The sequence below is a fragment of the Pristiophorus japonicus genome, chromosome 16 (genome assembly GCF_044704955.1).
Source record: "Pristiophorus japonicus isolate sPriJap1 chromosome 16, sPriJap1.hap1, whole genome shotgun sequence".
Classification (NCBI taxonomy): Eukaryota; Metazoa; Chordata; class Chondrichthyes; family Pristiophoridae; genus Pristiophorus; species Pristiophorus japonicus.
This window is the reverse complement of record NC_091992.1, coordinates 117,413,296-117,431,457: the sequence shown is the minus strand read 5'-3', so window position 1 is coordinate 117,431,457 and position 18,162 is coordinate 117,413,296. Positions and strand designations below refer to the sequence as shown.

The window sequence follows — 18,162 nt, the reverse complement described above, 5'->3', positions numbered from 1 at the left end:
GGACGGTCAAGAATGGGCTTTCAATATAGCGCGGAACCTCCTTTGTTCTAACAAGCTGTTGAGCTTGTACGACCTCTGTAAAAAACTGGTTTTAACGTGTGATGCATCATCCTACGGGGTTGGGTGCGTGTTGCAGCAGAGTAATGATGATGGCCGATTCCAACTGGTGGCTTATGCCTCCGGGTCACTCTCTCAGGCAGAGCGTGGATACGGCATGGTCAAAAAGGAAGCACTCGCTTGTGTTTATGGTGTGAAAAAGATGCACCAATACCTTTTCGGTAGGCGGTTCGAGCTAGTAACGGACCACAAACCGTTAACATCCCTGTTGTCTGACAGCAAGGCTGTCAATGCCAATGCGTCAGCTCGCATACAGCGATGGGCTCTCACGCTGGCTGTGTATGACTACACCATACAGCACCGGCCAGGCACCGAGAATTGCACTGACACGCTCAGCAGGCTCCCACTGGCCACCACTGAGGGGGTGTCGGAGCAAAGCACTGAGATGGTCATGGCTGTTGAGGCTTTTGACACTGAAGGCTCCCCCATCACAGCCCGCCAGATCAAAATCTGGACCAACAGGGACCCCCCTCCTGTCCATGATAAAGAAATGTGTTCCGACTGGGGATTGGGCGCCCGCACACGGGGCGTGCCCCGAGGAGGTCAGACCATTTCACAGACGGATGGATGAGCTCTCCATCCAAGCCGACTGCCTGCTATGGGGCAGCCGGGTAGTCATGCCCCAGAAAGGAAGGGAAGCGTTCATCAGGGAACTCCACAGCGAGCACCCAGGCATCGTGCTAATGAAGGCTATTGCCCGGTCACATGTATGGTGGCCAGGAATTGACTCAGACCTGGAACACTGGGTTCGCAGGTGCACAACGTGTGCCCAGCTGGGCAATGGCCCCAGGGAGGCCCCCCTCAGTCCGTTACCCTGGTCCACCAGGCCATGGTCATGCATTCACGTAGACTACACAGGCCCGTTCATGGGAAAAATGTTTCTGATCGTTGTCGATGCATACTCGAAATGGATCGAGTGCATCATATTAAACTGGTGCACGACATCCATCACAGTGGAGAGTCTGCGCACGGTTTTCGCGACCCACGGCTTGCCGGACATCCTGGTTAGCGACAATGGCCCATGCTTCACCAGCCATGAATTCCAGGAGCTTATGTCGGGTAATGGCATCAAACACATCCGGACAGCGCCGTTCAAGCCGGCTTCCAATGGCCAGGCGGAACGTGCGGTCCAAGTCATAAAACAGGGCATGCTCCGTATCCAAGGACCCTCCCTTCAGCACCGCCTATCGCGCCTCCTGCTGACCTACAGGTCTCGCCCGCATTCGCTCACGGGAGTCCCGCCAGCGGAACTACTCATGAAATGCACGCTTAAAACGCGGCTGTCCCTCATTCATCCAGCCCTGGCAGACATTGTTAAGGGCAAGCCCCAGTCCCAAACCGAGTGCCATGATCAGAACGCAAGGGGAGGTGTATAGAAATTGATGACCCGGTATTTGTTCTTAACCATGCTTTGGGACCCAAGTGGCTTGAGGGCACCATAATTGGCAAAGAGGGGAATAGGGTCATAGTGGTCAGACTCAACAATGGGCAGATATGCTGAAAACACTTGGACCAAGTAAAGAAAAGGTTCAGCATAGACACTGAGGAACCTGAGGAAGAGCATGAGATGTTACCCACATCACTGCCAGTGGACAAGCAACAAGGACATTCACCAACATGCACAGTCCCTGTGGCCAGCCCTGACAGGCCGGAATCACCTCAGGTGACAGAGATGCATGCCAAGGCTCAGCCACCAGAGCCCCAACTGCGGCGCTCCACGAGAGAGTGTCGACCGCCTGAAAGACTTAACCTTTTACACAAAAAGATGTGAGGGGGGAGGTGATGTCATGTATGCAACCTTCATACAACTGTAACCTTCATGTAACTGTAACCTTCATGCAACCACACTGTACACTGTATATATGTCCTGGAAGTGCACACCTTGACCACAGGGGGTGAACTTGTGGGAGACACTCCTCACCTGGGCACTCAGGTATTTAAAGGGAGGTCCCACACAGGGTCATCACTTCTTGGTCCTGGGAATAAAGAGAGGTCACGCAGTGACCCTGTCTGCAATACATGCCTCGTGTGATTCAGTTGCAAGGTGCAGGGACACCACACCCATGGCACTATTTCAAAAAAGAGCAGTGGAGTTATCCCGGTGTCCTGGCCAATATTTATCCCTCAATCAACATAACAAAACAGATTATCACATTGTTTGTGGGAGTTTGCTGTGTGCAAATTGCCTGCCATTTTTCCTACATTACATCAGTGACTACACTTCAAAAGTACTTCATTGGCTGTAAAACACTTTGAGACATCTGGTGGTCGGGAAAGTCGCCATATGAATGCAAGTCTTTGTTTCTATCCTTGTTGCAGTACACAACCATGGATGACAGTTGCTCTCCAGCACATCAATTATATGAGCATCATTTATTCGCAAGCTCAGGGTGACAACCACTGAAGGCATCACTGCTGGCTTTCTGCCCTGGGTAATTGGTTGACAATCAGGAATTGGAACCACTGGCTGACTTTTGCCCTCTGTAACTCAGAGATAATGAAGTCAATTGGAGCAACACAACTGTTCCCTGACTGAGATAAGCCAACTCAGTACAGACCAGGAATCAGTCCTCGGGCCTTCTTATCTGTGTGACATCTTGCCTTTACCAAATGAACAATTGGGAAAACCTAAGTGAACTTCTATCCATGTCTGTGATTCATTAAAAAGCTGAGCTGAGCCAATAAAATTGTTGCTTCATTTATGTTTCTCTTTTAAAAATAAACCATATTGCCATCCAGCAAACAGATATTGTTCTTGTGTACATCAATAGAGTATTTGACCATGATGGACAGTACAGATAAGTTGACTTGTTGTGCAACAACACCAACATGCATGGACTTTCCGACTGGACGGCAATCAGCAGCAAGAACTCTGCTGATTTTTATCCCCGTAGCCCGTGTAAGATGAGCCAAATTTTAGCCCTTGCTTAAATCAATTAGCTCACCACAGATGAGAGATCAAACCAGGTCGGGAATCGCTCACAGCAGTATGGCTGGGCACCGCATCACTTACCCACTCGCTCATCTGAGGGAAACCCTAATTCATTTTTATTTGTTCGCCAGTATTTCATGCAAAACAACATGTGAAGGAACAGCATGTGATGAGTAAGATTAGACAAGCTCCATTCAATTGCACTCTTTTGTTGTATTATTCCACCATGGTCGCAAATTTCTGTGCGTTTCCTTCACACATTTCCCGTATCATGCAATTAAACACCCATTAAAAACACCTCACATCCACATCAGCGTCAGGGCAGCAGTCTCAGATTTGAACACATCTTGTATTAAACTCAGGTTGGTTGCATGTTCTGGCAGAAAATAATTAGGTTTATGTTATAGTATTGGCCCTTGGTCCAAACAGCTGCCTTGCCAAGTGCATGCTGCAACAAGTTAACTAGACCACATGAAAAGAGGGTCTTCAAAAAAACTTGAACTCACTAATGACAGATAGCACAGTAAACTGCAGAACGCCATGGTTAGCTCTTGCGTTAGTACAAAAAAAATCTTTTGAAGTTCATCTGGCTCACATTACAACTGTTTCAAACAATTAGCAAAGTAAAACTTTAAACCATGTGATATAACTGGTATTTACATGTTAATAGAAGTCTTCCTGTATGGTATTAATACACTAATGAGTGTGAGTTTGGTTAAATAACATTTAAGAAAAAAACAAAGTTTTGGACTTAACCATTTGTACACTAAACTTTGCCGGAGTGTGTTAATAGCTCAAATGACCTAACAATTACCATACGTTCTTGGACATTGAACAACTGGGCCAGCAATATCTGTTGCTAAGCTACTCCAAAGAGGCTATAATAATTAAGCCTGCATGTTTGGTCATAATGCTTTTATTTTTCAGAGTCCCTGTAGCTCCAAAAAGTCAGGGAGTCCAAATGTATTTCATAGAAAATTATACAGTCGGATCCCCCCCACATTCAGGAGCTTCAGGGATTCTGAGAAGAATGCACTTTGTGCAAAATATCCAGCCCAAACAATAATGATACAATTAAATCATGTCTAATTTCTGATATGGCAGTGCAGAAAGAAAGAATATGGCAAATTTCACGTCCTTAGAACATCCCAAAGTGCTTTACAGCCAATGAATGATTGTTGCAGTAGAGTCACTGTTGTCATGTGGGCACCCATTTGCACACAGCAAGGTCCCACAAACGGCTATGAGATAAATGACCAGTCAATCTGTGTTGGTGGTGTTGGTTGATGGATGAATGTTGATTCCGGACACTACGAGAACTCCTCGCTATTCTTCACAAAAAAAAAAGGTCCTGAGATGTTTTACATGCACCTGAAAAGGCGGATAGGGCTTTGGTTTAGCTCACATCCAAAAGAGAGCACCTCCAATAGTGTAGCATATTCTCTATACTGCGCTGAAATATCAGCCTAGATTATATGAAGTGGGGCTTCAACCCATGGCCTTCTGACTCAGAGGTAAGCGTGCTTACCACTAAACCTTTAATTTAATTATATTATGTATATATTTCCTACATTACATCAGTGACTACACTTCAAAAGTACTTCACTGGCTGTAAAGCGTTTTGGGATGGCCAGTGGTCGTGAAAGGCGCTATATAAATGCAAGTCTTTACATACATATATAGATATACAGACTACAACATACACAGGCCTGCTGTAGTGCTGAATACATAGATCACTAAAAAAAGTTTTCTATAAGATCTGAAAAACAAATTAATTCACATGATTTTCAAAACGAGACAACTAAAATAACCGATGTTGGATTCTGCTTTATTGATTTAAACCTCGCTCAGTAGATTCCTGATGCTAATCTTCATGCAAAATGCTCCCTCACAGTCTACAGTATGCATTATTATAACTGTTGTAATCTAAAGAGTAGATGTGCGTGACCTGACCCTGGTCCCTGGGTGCAGAAGCGATATCTTGTCATTAGTATGCATTACACATTGTGCTAATGACTCTTCATTTGTTCTCAAGCCTGATCTGCCCCATAAATCTCTGAAGGAAAGAAAGTACAACAAAGGGGCCGCGGGGACTTCAGCTCGCATTCAGCTAACGACACCAACATTTTCTTGAGTCACATTCGGGCAAAGTTTTCATCTTCCACTTGTTTTAAAGGGACAGTGCAACTTTCTTGATACGCCTTGACTTTTCTTTGAATGCAAAAAGCTATTTGGAGTTTCAAAAACATGCCCGTGTGATCATGTTCTTTCTATGCAAAAGGGATTCAATGCAGTTGTTTGTGCTGAGTTAGAGAAACGCACTCAAAAACTGCAGTCTTTTTTATTTAGTATTCTGTGAATGACTTACTTTTCCCAAACATTATTACATTTTTGTATTTGTTGCACGTAGTAATGCCATGCTTTGATTTGTGAATATTTTAAGCAGAATCACATGCCCTACAAAGGTTATTTGTACCTGATAGTACAGAGGTAAGGATAGAGTGGATGTGTGGAATACAGTGCTGAGACACCTTGAGTAGATTCCCTCTCAGCCACAGTTGATGCATGTCCAAGGAAGACCACGGAATGAAGAGAACATTTGGAAAGAAAATTTACTCCTATTGAAATAAGTATATACAATTATATAGGACAATTGTTCTGTCTCTTGATTGGTGATTGAACATTTTTATGTTTTTTTCCCATTAGTGCCAGTGCATTCAGATATAAACTATCTTAACCAGTCTTAAGGTACTAACAAAGCAGCCTGATGCTAACTGTGATGCATTCCTCTAACTATCTCCCCACTTTGTTCACTTGGGGGAGCTGGACAGTCAAGGCTCGGTAATGCCTCAAAGGCATTTATACTTGTAGCAGGACAGAATGGAGAAACCAGTCTTTCATCTAACAACATGAAAATTGACAAAACCCATGTTAAGTATGACACACATATTAGAGCGACAAGCACCAACAGAATAGGATTCCATCGGGTTCGAATTTCAGTATCGTCTGGAAAAGATGGCCCTTACTGAACCTGTACTGGGGTTACCATGACAATAGTGGAGGTGTCTGACTGGTTAATGCACCTGGTTAGTGATCAAGAATGTGTGGAGCTAAATAGCCATCATGGGAAGAATAGAAATGGGATTATAATCTGATATTTTATCTCATTTCTATTCCTATTATATTCGTTTGCCTCCATGCATCATCCTTCATCAGCTAAAAGAGAGGATTAAACAGCCAGAGTTCTCCACGACTGATTATAATGATCCCACCACCTGTGTCATAGCATTTTCCTTGTTAAGCAAAATAGTCAAGTGCCAATTTTTTCCACGGATGGTCTCTTCCACTGAAGCTGCACAGAACTGTCAAAAATAACTGCGTTTCTGAGTAGACCATCAAAACTGCAACCAAAGAACTGTGAAGCCAGCATTTCAATTGCTAAACTACTTGGATGGCAAAGGATCTACTGTTAAAATAGGGCCTACGGAGCCATTTCTGTGAAATTGTGCTCCACCTCTATAGTTGATGGCTCAACAAACAGGTTATAGACCTGCTGACATAATGTGATTTATGGACAGTCGAATAATAATTTTAAACAGTATTACTTATCATATACCAGGTTTATTTATTTTCATGATGAGTCAGTTTTCTCTTTTCCCCTGCTCTGGTGAAGGCCTTCATTCCTGGCTGGGGTAGAGTTCCACAGGAATCAGTCACCCTCTTGCCAAAGTGGCCACTGCTGACGTGTGAGCCGTGACAGAGAGTATCTATAATACAGACGGCAGCACCGCTAACCCTAAACTTGTCTCACTCGATTTGCACACATGTGCGTTTCCAACAAGGTTCGATGGAAAGTCATCAGAATTTGGAAGCTTGGCTGCTGTTTATAGAGGTCAGTGAGATCACTTAGAGCACCCAACCTGCTCTTCCACAGCAATCACTCAATCCAAGACAGCCCTTCCTGGTCTCAGTGTTTCAGCCATCCAATGGATAAATTAGCTGACCCAAGGAATGAGTCACTGAGATTATTTCTCACTGAAAGTGTACAGATAGTGATGGTACAGATAATTAGAACATGGCTTCAGCAGATCACTGACTCGATCATACTGGACGCCTGCAAAAAGCAATGTGGCTGCTTTCTAATCAGTTTCTACAGGAAGTAGTGCTTCCAGAATTAAACTGGGGATGTATTTAATAACTGTTTCCTGCTGTTATGTTGGCAAGTTAATATAGCAAATATTAAAGGCAATTATCAGTGACAGGCAGTGTCACCATTTACATTTTTGATCACTGTGCATGTGAGAATGTCATCAATTCACTACAATTAACTTCTGCGGTGTTCTGAATAGTATGAATGATTTATTTTAGAGTTTGAGTTTAACAATGTAAAACACTAGTCCTACAAAACATTATAAAAACTCCCCAAACTCTCAAATATGTGTTCCTCTAAATCATTGTTACAAATTACACCTTTGATTCTCGCAAAAAGTTTTTATGTGCTTTAAAAATGGCAGCCTTCCTTGCTGTAGCAGTTGTCCATGTTTTTGTAATCATTCCTGATTACTATCGTAAAAATGTACTGGGAACTTTGTGAGAAGGTTGTGGTGCAGACTGGAACAGATTAAAAGCTGAAATTGTTGTTGTTTTATCATTCAATGCAGTCGACAAAAGCACATGAAAGAAAACCACTGTAAAATTGGCTTCCGGGTTTTTTGTCTGCTTGTCCATAGCCAACTGCACTTGGAGTTTTTCCAAGTTAAGAAATCAGAAAACACTTCCAAGTTGCAGTAGCCCTTTTGTTTGGGTTTCCTATTTCAGCTGTATTTCAGACTCGTAGGAAATTATTAGCGGGTGTTCACAAAAAATAGACCGAAAAAACGAACGCATTATAAAAAAACTCACATGTACCTCGTTGGGGTTTGCGTTCACATGGAAAATCAAAAAGCTATTTATCGCCGCGACCAGAAAACGCACGATGTGATAGACCTATCCCAAAGGTGTTGTCTCACCATGGGGTACAGTTCCACAGGCACTGGCCGCCCTCCAGTACTGGGCCCAAGCAGCCATTCTTCATGTGTCAGCCCAGACAATGAGTGGCAACAAGGTATTTGACAATGGGAACCAATACAGCTGAGCCTGTTTGCGTCTTGAGCTGACATCTGAACATACTTTCAGCAGGGGTAGCAGAATAGCGATCAGGCGTGGGAATTCTGGCCTATAGTTCCCCACCCTAGCTCTAGTCCAGAGGGTCTGAGGCAAATTGCAGCACCCCAACTGCTGTTTCAGCTGAAATCAGCTAACACAGCATAGGCCGGAAACCAAATCTGGAACCTACTGTTCTGTATGGCTCAGTTGCACAGTAGATTATAACCTTACCAAATGAGCCATTAAGGCACCTTGTGTTTTGTTTGTTAAGAAGATGAGGTAACCACATTCCTTCCTTTTCAGCTTTTGGGTTGATAGATTGATAGGAATCCCCGACAAGCTCCAGTATGCTGACAAGTACACCACGTAGAATTCATGTTGTGCAAATGCAATTTGGAACCCGTAAACTGACTCTATAATCCTTAGAGAGGCTAGACTACTATTATTGGCCCTGAAGTTGTGGTCAGAGGTGCACCTCCAGGGTATAATGAAGGAATTATTATCCCAAACTTCAAACTATCGAGTCTGATGACATAAACTATAAGGACACAGCTCAAGTGGTTTTTGAACATCAGCAGCATTTGGAAATGAATTACAACCAAACTCCCTCTACAGAATGCTACAACATGACTGACATTTCAATTGAAAAAAATTAAATCATTAGCTTATATTTTCTTCTGGCCCATAAGAAAACCCCCCAAAAATAATGGCCCTGAAACAGCAGTGTTTATGACAGGCCATCTACACAGGCTACAAAAAAGTAATCGCTGGTGCAGAGTTGGGTTATTTGGCACAGGGCCTGTTTGCATCAGCGTAAGAGGATATTTTAGCTATTAATTAAACATTTTCATATCGTTAATTATGCACATACACGCTATGAAATGAGTTTATGCAAATATTGGCCCAGATTACAGTTTTAATGATGTCCAAAATTATTCTCAAAATATTTAATTTTTTAGTAAGAAGGTAATTACGAATCAAATTCCAATGCTGTAAATTGTAATTAGATTAGATTTCAGGATTCCAATGCATCTCATTAGGGGGTTCTCTTCGGAAATGATTAAAATGCTTTGCAATTGGAGGGCCAGGCCAACGTGATCCCAGGTACGTTTCTGAACCACCTGGGTCCCTGGGATCTGTGGGACATCCCGCTATCCTCTGCCTCAAGGCCTGAGACCGCAACTTTTCGCATCCTGGCCGCCAGCAGATAGGTTTGTAATTCTTTCACGGGTTGGTGGCTTACTCCGGACGTACGCCTCTGACCACAACTTCAGAGCCAATAATTCCACGCTTACCTTCGTGGCCATCTTAGTTAAAGTTAAAGTAGCATTGGATTGGCACCAGCAGACTCCAACTTTTCAATGCCTGCCTGGGGTGAGGCAGGTGCCCGCGAGAATGGTGCGTGGTGTGAGGTTGGCGCAGATGGGGTGAGCTAAATGCTGACCCAATTCTAACCCCATGCACGCCTCTTCCCCACTGGGCGAAGGAGGGTTAAAATCGGGCCTAGTGACAGCCAATCCCATTCTCAGGTGAATATGAGCCCGTGGGGAAATGTGTCCTCAGATAAAAAGCTTTGTTTCGGATGAAATATCTCCGAGGAGTTACAGTTTAACCACACTGTCAGGGTAATGAAAGGGAAATGCATCACATCTCACCAGGGTTCTGCCTGGCCTTGGAATGCTTGATTCTGTCACTTGGTTAAAAAGCACAAGAGTACTCGAGTCTCCGCTAACCCTCACTGATATTAACATCAGCACACAAGATCGTAAAGAAACAGAACTGTCTTGATATGGATATTTCTGCCAGAGGGATAACCAAGCTGAGGAAAACCGAGTTCTAAACGCATGCATTTTAATCAGAGACCATGGTAATGATTTCTTTGTGCGGGTTTAAATGAAATGACAGGCATGACCTCATTCTGAGGTTGTCTACTGCAATTCTATTCTAGGTGAGGGTTTTATTAAAATGCAATGAATACATGCTGAGATATCTGTGCGGCAGACCGTAAAATATCCATTTTGGCAGCTTTATATGTTCATCTTTTATCTTGAATTATACTATATTAAGTCTAATCCTTCCCATTAAAAACATTCATTATATAGGAGTTATTTAAGATCGCAAAGGATATTGTTGGAATTAACCCTTCCAAAACCAATTCATTAGTTAATGTTTAGATTGCATTCGCTGATTAATCAACTACTTATTTTGTGACTAAATGTCTCCAGGCAGTTAACCATAAACAGCCCAAATAGAGCTAGGTTTCCACAGATCTGTGAACGTCATACAGTTTCTTATGAACAGCCAATAAATCAAACTAATAGGTACTGTAAATGGTTGCACGCCTAGTTTATTTTGAGAGAATTCCCATAGGGTAAAAAGATTAAAAAAGTATTCTGGATTGTGAACATATATAAAAATAGGTGTGTGTGAATGTGCTTGGGCAGTTACGTGAATCATAGGACTTGCAATATCGTAAACTATGAGAGCAGGACTTGGAACTTAGAATAATTGGTTAACCCCAGAATTTGTCGAAAGATTTTACAACTTATTTCTCTTTTGCTTCCATCGGTTCAGGAAAGGTTGTGTCTGTGTGCTATTTGTAGGGGAGTTGTAAATGTATTCTTTATAAAAACGCATGGACAATTTTGCTCATGGAGGAAATCTTTACTCTTGCTGAGCTGAGCTCTCGGCTGAACCTTGTCAGTTATCTGCCAGCCTTCTAAGAGTGCAGCATGGAAGTGAGACATTCCATCTCGGGAGAGGAAAAACTGAGACTGCCTTACTCACCCCACTTGCACCTCAGGTCAACCAATCGTGGAGTGGAACTGGTGATTTCGGCAGCCAAAACCAAGTTGCCTTCCTGACTGGAAGATGACTGTGCTGGTGAGTGGCCAATGAGGGCTAAAAATGGAAAGAACATTTACAATTTTGAAACCTGAAATCTTTTCTGAGCAATTATAATATATTACACAATCAACTGGAGGTCCAAGGAACATACACAAAAGGCTGTACCTTTGGATAGGTTTCAGACGTTGGATATTATTGGTATTGTACCCTACACTAACAATATAGTTGCAGTGCAAGGATTGATCATATATTTAACATATAGATTGGTGTATAATTCTAAAGCAGTTGCTAGCTATTTGAATCAAAGAGAAACGGTGTCGTCTTAGGGGTGACCTCAACAATTTTATCATTTGAGCAAAACATCTTTTGGCAAACAAAGTACTCTTTGAAAAGAGTGTTTAACCAGGATTAGCAATCTTCACATTAACAAAACAAAACCATTTCTGCAAACTAAGTTTAAATCTACAGTTGTTCATGCTGGTGGGGAGATGAAATACATTGATAGACTCTCATGCCGGCTCTGTGATCTCAATGAGATGCCCCTAAGAACAAAGGTATTCATTTCTTATCGTAAGATAATGTACGTTTCTTGCAGTCAGTGTCACCAGCAGTTCAGAACAACTTGTCAATCTCTGGATGTTGCACAATCATTACACAAGTTTGTTTTTTCTGCATGCAGTGATTTCTATCTAGCTGAATAATGAATGAATGAACCAGGAGCCTGGGGATGTTTTCAGTGTCACCGTCAGTGCATCCTGCTTTCTGTAACACCCACCAGAATCTGCACGTGGCACGTACGTGATGTCATTGTGCCAGGAGGACTGCAACTGAGTGCTCGACTGTGGCAGGAGCTTCTGAATTCCGAGCGCTCGCTATTTGTGTATGTGTACAACAACAACAACAAGTATTTATATAGCGCCTTTAAAGTAGTGAAACGACCCAAAACGCTTCACAGGAGTATTATGAGATTAAAAATTTGACACCGAGCCGCATAAGTAGAAATTAGCGCAGGTGACCAAACGTTTGGTCAAAGAGATAGGTTTTAAGGAGCGTCTTGAAGGAGGAAAGATAGGTAGTAAGGAGGAAAGATAGGTAGTGAGGCGGAAAGGTTTAGGCAGGGAGTTCCAGAGCTTAGGGCCGAGGCAACAGAAGGCACGGCCACCAATGGTTGAGCGATTATAATCAGGGATGCTCAAGAGGGCAGAATTAGAGGAGCGCAGACATCTCGGGGGGTTGTGGGGCTGGAGGAGATTTTACAGAGATAGGGAGGGGCGAGGCCATGGGGGGATTTGAAAACAAGGAGGTGAATTTTGAAATCGAGGCGTTGCTTAACTGAAAGAAAATGTAGGTCAGCGAGCACAGGGGTGAAGGGTGAGTGGGACTTGGTGCAAGTTAGGACACGGGCTGAAGAGTTTTGGATCACCGCTGGTTTACGTAGGGTAGAATGTGGGAATGTGTAGGTGATAATCTATATGTGATAAGATATGTGCATACGAAGGGCCTGGTTCAATACCTCAGACACACTAAAGCTTCTCCAAAAATAGCCAGGAGTGAATCAGCTGTCACTTTTCTTAGTTAATTTTATTAATGGGTTGAATAATTGACTATTTGACCTGAGAGGGGTCAAATATTCAGCTTCAACAAATTGCTATTCATGACAGCACTGCGTGTCACAAACAAGCGGTGACTCCAAAAGCACACTCCCACTTATTTCATTGTTATTCAGAAAGCTGGTGCCTAAAATATGACCAGTAAAGACGAACTTTATTTTGGCTATTGGTTAGATTTTGTTGTTAGCTTTGCCTGAAGCTTCAGATTTACAATCACAATTATTACGAACTTCCTGCTGATTCACGTGAAAATTACCTGTGTAAACAGTGCTCAAGTATTTACTTCAGTTTATATCAACAATCAAAAAATTCTTCCACCCTTGGATTCTCAGTTTAAAGACAGCTGAAAATTGAAAGATTCCCAAGTAGTGTAAAGGGCCCAATGTGAATCTCTTGCCATTTTAAGCAGAAGGAAAAACATTGCACATTAGTCAGGCTGTTTAAGACTGTCGAAAGCATGAACTGGATCACAGCACAAAAAATTGTGAAATGCATTCAATTTGGACCTTACCTATGTAATGTATTTGTTTCATGGGTTCTTTGCTTAAGAATTCATAGCAACACATTGCTACTAAGAACTAGTTGGTTTATTAGCAAAAGGTTTATGGGTTATGGAGAGCAGGCAGGGAAGTGGAGCTGAGCCCATGATCAGATCAGCAGGCTCGAGGGGCCAAATTACCTAATCCTGCACCTATTTCTTATGTTCTTATGTTTAACAATCGTACTACACATTACTAGTTCATCCACCAGGCTCACAACCACCTCCTCATCATGGAACCCCTGAATCCAACTGGCTGGGGTTTTATTGAGTATTGTGAACATCGCATGACTGGATAAGCCACTCCCAACTCAACAGCTCTACAACTATTTTTGTTGTGATCTGTTAAAACATAAATCGTTAACTCAAATGCCCCCAGATTAAGGGGTGGGGGGGGGACACTAAAACAGAAACTTTCAAACAAGTGCCCCCTTGTTTTTTTTTGAGGGCACCAACACACAAATTGTACAAGTGTCCCTTGGCTAAAAGAGGGAGGCACTAAAACCGACACAATAAACAAATTACATTTTGGACAGTAAATCAAATTAAAATTTGGTTGCCGGGGGTGATGATGCACTCCAGTCCCTCGGGCAACCACCTCTCGCGGAAGGCCACGAGCGTATCGGTGGACACCGCGTGCTCCATCTCCAGAGACACCCTGGCTTGGATGTAACCACGGAAAAGAGGCAGGCAGTCGGGCTGAACAACCCCCTCGACTGCTCGCTGCCTGGACCGGCTGATGGTCCCCTTGGCCATGCCCAGGAGCAGTCCTACGAGGAGGCCTTCCGATCTGCCCACGCTCCTCCACACAGGGTGCCCAAAGATCAGGAGTGTGGGACTGAAGTGCAACCAGAATTTGAGGAGCAGGCCCTTCAAATATTGGAAGAGGGGCTGCAACCTCGCACATTCAATAACAACGTGGAACACGGACTCTTCCAGACCGCAGAAATTGCAGGCGGCCTGGGAGCCCATGAACCGGCTTAAAAACTTATTGCACAGGACTGCTCTGTGCAACACCCTCCAGGCCAAGTCCCCAATATCAACAGCTTTACAAACCTGTGAGCACACGGTACAATGCATAACTCTAACTATGTAACCTTGCAATGTAAGCAAGGCTTTATAGCAGGACCTTTCAGAGCGGAATAATGAATACATCTTTAGATATTTCCATGGGGGAGGGGGAAATTCAACTTTCGTTTGGCACGGGCACAAAGTTGTTGGAGCAGCTGCACCACACACCCAAAGTGGGCATCGGGGGGCCTGAACCACTTTGGGGCTTATTATAATACCGTCAGTGAGCTGCGGGTGACAAACGAGCGTCTTGCTGCAGCTCACTATTGTGGGATGTTGGGCCTGCGGGGGGGTGGGAGTCAAACATCAGCTGGCAGTAGAGCCACAGTATTTTTGTGAGGCCAGGAGGAGCCCCATAGAAATTCTCCCTTCCCAAAAAGTCTGCGGCTTTTCTTGAGTGGACACCAGCAATCCCGTAAAGGACCCCTGGTTAGGGCACCCACTGCCTGGTACAAATATGCGGAGTGTGCGGGGAGCAAACTTTATCCAGTGAAAATTGCTAAAAGGGATCCTGTGACCAGCATAAGACCCCCCAATAAGCATTTTTAAGCAGCTTTATGCCTGAAATAGGCAGGCGCGCTGCGCCACCATTTACAGGTCCGTTTGAAAATTGCATCAGGCAGGCATTAGGCATCAATGGAGCTAGAAATGAACAGATGGCGGTTGAAAATCGTCCCCGTGGTTTTTTTTTCTCTTTCAGCCATAAACCTGTGCTATATTTACATCAGAATGCCATTGTTGAATAATTTCCATGCTGTTCCAAAATATCAGTATATTGAGATACATAAGGGTACTGCCAGGAACTTTAAATTGATTCTGGCACTGACAAATGTTTAAGCTGGGCCCAACATTATGGATTATTTTTGTGAAAGAATCCACATTTTTGGCAAAAAAAAATCCACTAAAACGGTGTTGTCCATCAGTAGTGGAACGTCTTGCCAAATGACTTCACTGCCTGTTGGTAGCAGCGCTGGAAAATGATAGGCTCATTCCACCTTCATAATTCTCCACGGGCCTTTAGTGTCTGCAGCTATTCAGGCATAACATGTACAGTACACACCAAATAAAGGTTGACAACTTATTCACGTTTGGTACTGTTGACTTGTCTCAGCATCAAGTCCCATATATGTCTGCTAGAAACTGGATAAAATCACATGAAAAGAGGGCCTGATATTTGAGACAGGTATAAAACATTTTGGTGATGCAGGAGCTGGTGTTCATTTATCTCATATCTCAGACATGTAGCCATATAAGTGACCTTTATCTTTCTATAGCATTGTTTCATGCCTCTTACACAAACCTTATATGGTTTCTAAATCAACCTGGTCAGGTGTAGCAAACATAGAAACATAGAAACATAGAAAATAGGGCAGGAGTTGGCCATTCGGTCCTTCGAGCCGGCACCACCATTCAATAAGATCATGACTGATCATTCACCTCAGTACCCCTTTCCTGCTTTCTCTCCATAACCCCTTGATCCCTTTAGTCGTAAGGGCCATGTCTAACTCCCTCTTGAATATATCCAACGAACTGGCATCAACAACTCTCTGCGGTAGTGAATTCCACAGGTTCATAATTCTCTGAGTGAAGAAGTTTCTCTTCATCTCAGTCCTAAATGGCTTACCCCCTATCCTTAGACTGTGACCCCTGATGCAGGTGCGATACAGATTAATATTATTTTTCTTGCAGTGAATACTCTGGGGCCATCAAAAAATCATAGCTTTTACTTTGATGGATGATGCATGTTTGCTGCACCTGATCAGATGATGTTTTGGAGGTTATCAATCACTGGGTGCTCTCTCATCAGGAGGGTCAATTTCCCGTGAACTCTTGGAGCATGGGCATCCATTTTGTCACGAGTTGTGGGAGGGCCGATAAGCTTGGCATCCATTCCTTGGTAATGTAGAGAGACTTACCCAAGCAGCCTCTCTCGAACAGTTAATATTTGAAAGTGGCATCGTGAACCTATATAAATGTCAAGGAGTCTGAATGGTAATGCGCCAGGAAGTGCATAATTAAAGATAATGGCCCTGAACTCACAGTCCCTATGGGTGTGTACATGATGCGCACGCACCTGTAGGGACCTCGCGAGTTCCGGGTTTAGGCATGCGAAGCGCAAGCGCCTAAACCCATAACTTGCGATCGGTCAAGAATCTTCTTGACAGATCCCACGCATCCGGAAGTAAAGGGCCTCCGTGGGCGGAGAGTGGGGCTCTTTGCCCAACTTCTGCCCAGCGAATGCCCGTGAAATTCTTACGACTGATAAAAAGCATTTATCAGCTCAAGACTTTTAAAGGACAGAAAAATAAATGTTTTCAATAATTTAAAGATTTAAAATCCTGTTAAATTAGATGAGTTTATTTTTAGATCCTTTAAAGCATGTAAATGTATTTTTCAAAAAATTACATTTTAATAAAAGTTTTAGATAATTCATTAAATTCTATTTTGATTAATTTTAAACATGTGGTGTTTTAAAACATTTTTATTTTAAGTGTTTGTCTATTTTGGAGGTATTCTCCTTCATACTTATGGTGATTCCGTATAAACAGAACTCACCACAGGTACGAATGGGAATACCCCCACTGACATGTTAAAGTTTTGGAAGACAATTCCTCTGAATCTAATATTATAGGGCCCAATTTTGGCCATGACTTGCATCAATTTTTTTGGAGTAAGTTGGTTTATCTGATGTAAGTTTAAAAAAAAAACATTTTCCCCAATAAACTTGCTCCAGAGTAACTTAGTTAGGTACGATTTTTTTTCCCGTTTTTTTTTCAAAGCGGTGTGTTCCCAGACACTTACGCCAGTTTTGGCCATTTATGCCACTTTGGCCAGCTAACACTTACACCAAATCGACTTAGGTCAGCGTATGTGGCAAGCTCTGAAAAACTTTGCGGGCAGTTAAGAAATCGGCGCAGGTAAGTAAGTAAGGACCTGCACCCAAACACCACGCAGCAAACATTCTAAATAAAAGTTAAAATAACTAAATAAAAATAAAGAACTCAGGTAAACAATTGATTAACAATTAAATATTTGAAGTAAATCCTACCTTGGGCCGGGGAAGGCAGCGGGCCGGCCTGTACGGGAGGCCATTTGGCGTGGGATAGGGGCGGCTGGCAAAGACGCATTGGGAGGCTGGGGAGGAGTGGGGGGGGGGGGGGCGAAAGGCTGGGCTTGGCGGCATCGGGGGACGGCATCGGGAGGGGGGGGAGGGAGAGGAAAGGCTGAGCTCGGCGGCATCTCGGGTAGGGTTCTGGCAGCCTGGGCTGCACTCAGACGCGGGCAACCATTCGGCCACGGCTAGGGGCGGCGAGCATCGGGTCCTGCTGACAGCTTGCAAGACATGCTGGGAAAACGAGGAGAATGCGCGCAGACTCCACTGTGCATGCGACAGCTGTCAGCAGTGTTTTCAGCACAAGGCTGTAGCTCCATCCCCCCACTCCACCATGGACGCCGTGCCAGGATCCGGGACACTCGGCAGAGGGGCCAGGATACTAAGTACGTTTTTTGCGCCCTTTCTAGTGCACAAAGTCGGCGCATAAAGGGTCAGTGCGCCGAAAAAACGGGTTGGCCAAAATTGGGCCTATAGTCCGTTATCTTAATAGGCGAGGAATCAGAAGGAAGTATTGGCCCACGTGATCCCTGGGACGCCTACGATGCACATGCGTCCCTGGAATATACAGGCCGCTATGCAGGCCTTCGTGTAGTAGCCCAGGACCACAAGTCTCCGAACCTCCCGGACCACCAGTTAAATTCGTAAAACTATTTCAGGTTGGAGGCATCCGCCCGCGGGAAGCCTCCGACCCCAAACTCTGGGCCAATCCTTCCTTCTGGTTCCTCGCCTATTAAGATAACGGAATATAATATTAGATTAATAGCAAATGTCTTCCAAAACTTTAACA

General features: G+C 43.8%; 1 long non-coding RNA gene across 1 annotated transcript in view; it reads right to left on the bottom strand.

The window, feature by feature from the left end:
• The window catches only part of LOC139226766 (uncharacterized), a 59,936-nt gene that overhangs the window by 30,233 nt on the left and 11,541 nt on the right, over positions 1–18,162 (bottom strand). The window contains exon 2 of the long non-coding RNA XR_011587311.1: positions 10,982–11,095. This is a non-coding gene — a long non-coding RNA (uncharacterized lncRNA). The remainder of the gene's footprint in view (positions 1–10,981; positions 11,096–18,162) is intronic.